Source organism: Schistocerca cancellata, chromosome 5 (genome assembly GCF_023864275.1).
Source record: "Schistocerca cancellata isolate TAMUIC-IGC-003103 chromosome 5, iqSchCanc2.1, whole genome shotgun sequence".
Classification (NCBI taxonomy): Eukaryota; Metazoa; Arthropoda; class Insecta; order Orthoptera; family Acrididae; genus Schistocerca; species Schistocerca cancellata.
In genome coordinates this window covers 649786336-649792324 of record NC_064630.1, presented here as the reverse complement: position 1 = coordinate 649792324, position 5989 = coordinate 649786336, and positions in this window count along the sequence as shown.

The following is a 5989-nucleotide window of genomic DNA, read 5'->3' as shown; positions in this document are numbered from 1 at the left end:
CCTACCTTCCAAACTTTACAGAAGCTGTCCTGCGAACGTTGCAGAACTAGCACTCCTGAAAGAAAGGATATTGCGGAGTCATGGCTTAGCCACAGCCTGGGGGATGTTTCCAGAAAGAGATTTTCACTCTGCAGCGGAGTGTGCGCTGATATGAAACTTCCTGGCAGATTAAAACTGTGTGCCCGACCGAGACTCGAACTCGGGACCTTTACCTTTCGCGGGCAATTGCTCTACCATCCGAGCTACCGAAGCACGACTCACGCCCGGTACTCACAGCTTTACTTCTGCCAGTATCTCGTCTCCTACCTTCCAAACTTTACAGAAGCTGTCCTGCGAACGTTGCAGAACTAGCACTCCTGAAAGAAAGGATATTGCGGAGACATGGCTTAGTCACAGCCTGGGGGATGTTCCCAGATAGAGATTTTCACTCTGCAGCGGAGTGTGCGCTGATATGAAACTTCCTGGCAGATTAAAACTGTGTGCCCGACCGAGACTCGAACTCGGGACCTTTACCTTTCGCGGGCAAGTGCTCTACCATCCGAGCTACCGAAGTACGACTCACGCCCGGTACTCACAGCTTTATTTCTGCCAGTATCTCGTCCCTTCCTTCCAAACTTTACAGAAGCTGTCCTGCGAACGTTGCAGAACTAGCACTCCTGAAAGAAAGGATATTGCGGAGACATGGCTTAGCCACAGCCTGGGGGATGTTTCCAGAAAGAGATTTTCACTCTGCAGCGGAGTGTGCGCTGATATGAAACTTCCTGGCAGATTAAAACTGTGTGCCCGACCGAGACTCGAACTCGGGACCTTTACCTTTCGCGGGTAAGTGCTCTACCATCCGAGCTACGGAAGCACGACTCACGCCCGGTACTCACAGCTATACTTCTGCCAGTATCTCGTCCCTTCCTTCCAAACTTTACAGAAGCTGCCGTGCGAACGTTGCAGAACTAGCACTCCTGAAAGAAAGGATATTGCAGAGACATGGCTTAGCCACAGCCTGGGGGATGTTTCCAGAAAGAGATTTTCACTCTGCAGCGGAGTGTGCGCTGATATGAAACTTCCTGGCAGATTAAAACTGTGTGCCCGACCGAGACTCGAACTCGGGACCTTTACCTTTCGCGGGCAAGTGCTCTACCATCCGAGCTACCGAGCACGACTCACGCCCGGTACTCACAGCTTTACTTCTGCCAGTATCTCGTCCCTTCCTTCCAAACTTTACAGAAGCTGTCGTGCGAACGTTGCAGAACTAGCGCTCCTGAAAGAAAGGATATTGCAGAGACATGGCTTAGCAACAGCCTGGGGGATGTATCCAGAAAGAGATTTTCACTCTGCAGCGGAGTGGGCGCTGATATGAAACTTCCTGGCAGATTAAAACGGTGTGCCCGACCGAGACTCGATCTCGGGACCTTTACCTTTCGCGGGCAAGTGCTCTACCATCCGAGCTACCAAAGCACAACTCACGCCCGGTACTCACAGCTTTATTTCTGCCAGTATCTCGTCCCTTCCTTCCAAACTTTACAGAAGCTGTCCTGCCAACTTTGCAAAACTAGCACTCCTGAAAGAAAGGATATTGCGGAGACATGGCTTAGCAACAGCTTGGGGGATGTTTCCAGAAAGAGATTTTCACTCTGCTGCGGAGTGTGCGCTGATATGAAACTTCCTGGCAGATTAAAACTGTGTGCCCGACCGAGACTCGATCTCGGGACCTTTACCTTTCGCGGGCAAGTGCTCTACCATCCGAGCTACCGAAGCACGACTCACGCCCGGTACTCACAGCTTTACTTCTGCCAATATCTCGTCCCTTCCTTCCAAACTTTACAGAAGCTGTCCTGCGAACTTTAAGAACTAGCACTCCTGAAAGAAAGGATATTGCGGAGACATGGCTTAGCCACAGCCTGGGGGATGTTTCCAGAAAGAGATTTTCACTCTGCAGCGGAGTGTGCGCTGATATGAAACTTCCTGGCAGATTAAAACTGTGTGCCCGACCGAGACTCGATCTCGGGACCTTTACCTTTCGCGGGCAAGTGCTCTACCATCCGAGCTACCGAAGCACGACTCACGCCCGGTACTCACAGCTTTACTTCTGCCAGTATCTCGTCCCTTCCTTCCAAACTTTACAGAAGCTGTCGTGCGAACGTTGCAGAACTAGCACTCCTGAAAGAAAGGATATTGCGGAGACATGGCTTAGCAACAGCCTGGGGGATGTTTCCAGAAAGAGATTTTCACTCTGCAGCGGAGTGTGCGCTGATATGAAACTTCCTGGCAGATTAAAATTGTGTGCCCGACCGAGACTCGATCTCGGGACCTTTACCTTTCGCGGGCAAGTGCTCTACCATCCGAGCTACCGAAGCACGACTCACGCCCGGTACTCACAGCTTTACTTCTGCCAGTATCTCGTCATTTCCTTCCAAACTTTACAGAAGCTGTCCTGTGAACTTTGCAGAACTAGCACTCCTGAAAGAAAGGATATTGCGGAGACATGGCTTAGCCACAGCCTGGGGGATATTTCCAGAAAGAGAATTCCACTCTGCAGCCGAGTGTGCGCTGATATGAAACTTCCTGGCAGATTAAAACTGTGTGCCCGACCGAGACTCGAACTCGGGACCTTTACCTTTCGCGGGCAAGTGCTCTACCATCCGAGCTACCGAAGCACGACTCACGCCCGGTACTCACAGCTTTACTTCTGCCAGTATCTCGTCCCTTCCTTCCAAACTTTACAGAAGCTGACCTGCGAACGTTGCAGAAGTAGCACTCCTGAAAGAAAGGATATTGCGGATACATGGCTTAGCCACCGCCTGGGGGATGTTTCCAGAAAGAGATTTTCACTCTGCAGCGGAGTGTGCGCTGATATGAAACTTCCTGGCAGATTAAAACTGTGTGCCCGACCGAGACTCGAACTCGGGACCTTTACCTTTCGCGGGCAAGTGCTCCACCATCCGATCTACCGAAGCACGACTCACGCCCGGTACTCACAGCGTTACTTCTGCCAGTATATCGACTCCTACCTTCCAAACTTTACAGAAGCTGTCCTGCGAACCTTGCAGAACTAGCACTCCTGAAAGAAAGGATATTGCGGAGACATGGCTCAGCCACAGCGTGGGGGGTGTTTCCAGATAGAGACTTTCACTCTGCAGCGGAGTGGGCGCTGATATGAAACTTCCTGGCAGATTAAAACTGTGTGCCCGACCGAGACTCGAACTCGGGACCTTTACCTTTGGCGGGCAAGTGCTCTACCATCCGAGCTACCGAAGCACGACTCACGCCCGGTACTCACAGCTTTACTTCTGCCAGTATCTCGTCCCTTCCTTCCAAACTTTACAGAAGCTGTCCTGTGAATGTTGCAGAACTAGCACTCCTGAAAGAAAGGATATTGCGGAGACATGGCTTAGCCACAGCCTGGAGGATGTTTCCAGAAAGAGATTTTCACTCTGCAGCGGAGTGTGCGCTGATATGAAACTTCCTGACAGATTAAAACTGTGTGCCCGACCGAGACTCGAACTCGGGACCTTTACTTTTCGCGGGCAAGTGCTCTACCATCCGAGCTACCGAAGCACGACTCACGCCCGGTACTCACAGCTTTACTTCTGCCAGTATCTCGTCTCCTACCTTCCAAACTTTACAGAAGCTGTCCTGCGAACGTTGCAGAAATAGCACTCCTGAAAGAAAGGATATTGCGGAGACATGGCTTAGCCACAGCCTGGGGGATGTTTCCAGAAAGAGATTTTCACTCTGCAGCGGAGTGTGCGCTGATATGAAACTTCCTGGCAGATTAAAACTGTGTGCCCGACCGAGACTCGAACTCGGGACCTTTACCTTTCGCGGGCAAGTGCTCTACCATCCGAGCTACCGAAGCACGACTCACGCCCGGTACTCACAGCTTTATTTCTGCCAGTATCTCGTCCCTTCCTTCCAAACTTTACAGAAGCTGTCCCGCGAACGTTGCAGAACTAGCACTCCTGAAAGACAGGATATTGCGGAGACATGGCTTAGCCACAGCCTGGGGGATGTTTCCAGATAGAGATTTTCACTCTGCAGCGGAGTGTGCGCTGATATGAAACTTCCTGGCAGATTAAAACTGTGTGCCCGACCGAGACTCGAACTCGGGACCTTTACCTTTCACGGGCAAGTGCTCTACCATCCGAGGTACCAAAGCACGACTCACGCCCGGTACTCACAGCTTTACTTCTGCCAGTATCTCGTCTCCTACCTTCCAAACTTTACAGAAGCTGTCCTGCGAACCTTGCAGAACTAGCACTCCTGAAAGAAAGGATATTGTGGAGACATGGCTTAGCCACAGCCTGGGGGATGTTTCCAGAAAGAGATTTTCACTCTGCAGCGGAGTGTGCGCTAATATGAAACTTCCTGGCAGATTAAAACTGTGTGCCCGACCGAGACTCGAATTCGGGACCTTTACCTTTCGCGGGCAAGTGCTCTACCATCCGAGCTACCGAAGCACGACTCACGCCCGGTACTCACAGCTTTACTTCTGCCAGTATCTCGTCCCTTCCTTCCAAACTTTACAGAAGCTGTCCTGCGAACGTTGCAGAACTAGCACTCCTGAAAGAAAGGATATTGCGGAGACATGGCTTAGCAACAGTCTGGGGGATGTTTCCAGAAAGAGATTTTCACTCTGCAGCGGAGTGTGCGCTGATATGAAACTTCCTGGCAGATTAAAACTGTGTGCCCGACCGAGACTCGAGCTCGGGACCTTTACCTTTCGCGGGCAAGTGCTCTACCATCCGAGCTACCGAAGCACGACTCACGCCCGGTACTCACAGCTTTACTTCTGCCAGTATCTCGTCCCTTCCTTCCAAACTTTACAGAAGCTGTCCTGCGAACTTTGCAAAACTAGCACTCCTGAAAGAAAGGATATTGCGGAGACATGGCTTAGCAACAGCCTGGTGGATGTTTCCAGAAAGAGATTTTCGTTCTGCTGCGGAGTGTGCGCTGATATGAAACTTCCTGGCAGATTAAAACTGTGTGCCCGACCGAGACTCGATCTCGGGACCTTTACCTTTCGCGGGCAAGTGCTCTACAATCCGAGCTACCGAAGCACGACTCACGCCCGGTACTCACAGCTTTACTTCTGCCAATATCTCGTCCCTTCCTTCCAAACTTTACAGAAGCTGTCCTGCGAACTTTGCAGAACTAGCACTCCTGAAAGAAAGGATATTGCGGAGACATGGCTTAGCCACAGCCTGGGGGATGTTTCCAGAAAGAGATTTTCACTCTGCAGCGGAGTGTGCGCTGATATGAAACATCCTGGCAGATTAAAACTGTGTGCCCGACCGAGACTCGATCTCGGGACCTTTACCTTTCGCGGGCAAGTGCTCTACCATCCGAGCTACCGAAGCACGACTCACGCCCGGTACTCACAGCTTTACTTCTGCCAGTATCTCGTCCCTTCCTTCCAAACTTTACAGAAGCTGTCCTGCGAACTTTGCAAAACTAGCACTCCTGAAAGAAAGGATATTGCGGAGACATGGCTTAGCAACAGCCTGGGGGATGTTTCCAGAAAGAGATTTTCACTCTGCTGCGGAGTGTGCGCTGATATGAAACTTCCTGGCAGATTAAAACTGTGTGCCCGACCGAGACTCGATCTCGGGACCTTTACCTTTCGCGGGCACGTGCTCTACCATCCGAGCTACCGAAGCACGACTCACGCCCGGTACTCACAGCTTTACTTCTGCCAGTATCTCGTCGCTTCCTTCCAAACTTTACAGAAGCTGTCCTGCGAACGTTGCAGAACTAGCACTCCTGAAAGAAAGGATATTGCGGAGACATGGCTTAGCCACAGCCTGGGGGATGATTCCAGAAAGAGATTTTCACTCTGCAGCGGAGTGTGCGCTGATATGAAACTTCCTGGCAGATTAAAACTGTGTGCCCGACCGAGACTCGAACTCGGGACCTTTACTTTTCGCGGGCAAGTGCTCTACCATCCGAGCTACGGAAGCACGACTCACGCCCGGTACTCACAGCTTTACTTCTG